We start from the raw sequence: 752 nt of genomic DNA on the forward strand, positions 1-752 counted from the left end.
GTTGGGACTGTAACTTTCTTATAATAGTTTCTTTTCTCCTGGCAATATTTATACATGATTGTCATGTTTTTGTTTCATGAGTTGATAGTTCATTTATTTTATTGACATAATATTCCATTATCTAGTTTTACTATAGAATATCCATTCAACGATTGAAGGGTCATTCATTTCTTCCATGTTTTGACAGTTATGAATAAAGCTGCCAAAATCATTCTTGTGCAGGGTTTTATATGAATATAAGTTTTCAGTTCATTTTATTAAATACTAAGAAGCAAGAATGCTAGGTAGTAAAAACATCTTTTGCACATCACTGTTTAACTGTCTTCTAAAGGTAATTCAACTTGTCACTGTTGATTTTTGGACTATTTATACATTTAATTGTTTTGCATATATGTCTTCTTTGTATATTTTAAGATATTTTATATATTTCAAGTATAAATCTTTTGTATTTATATTTATGTGTGAATAGGTAGACAGACACATATCACTACTTTGTTCACTTGCTTAATGGTGTTCTTTGATTAGAAAAATAATTTTATGTTTATTAAATTCAAATACTGTTTTCTTTTATATATAGAAATTTGAAAGTTTTAGCTTGTATGCTCTATTTTAAGTTGATTTCTCTCAAATTAGTATTTGCATACCTAATGAAGTAAAGTTTGAGACTCATTATTCCTTGTGAGTGCACAATAGCTGCAGACTGAAAAACATCAATACTATAAATAAAAATTTGTACTCCTAAACATGGCATA

The sequence above is a fragment of the Jaculus jaculus genome, chromosome X (assembly GCF_020740685.1).
Source record: "Jaculus jaculus isolate mJacJac1 chromosome X, mJacJac1.mat.Y.cur, whole genome shotgun sequence".
In the NCBI taxonomy this organism is placed as follows: Eukaryota; Metazoa; Chordata; class Mammalia; order Rodentia; family Dipodidae; genus Jaculus; species Jaculus jaculus.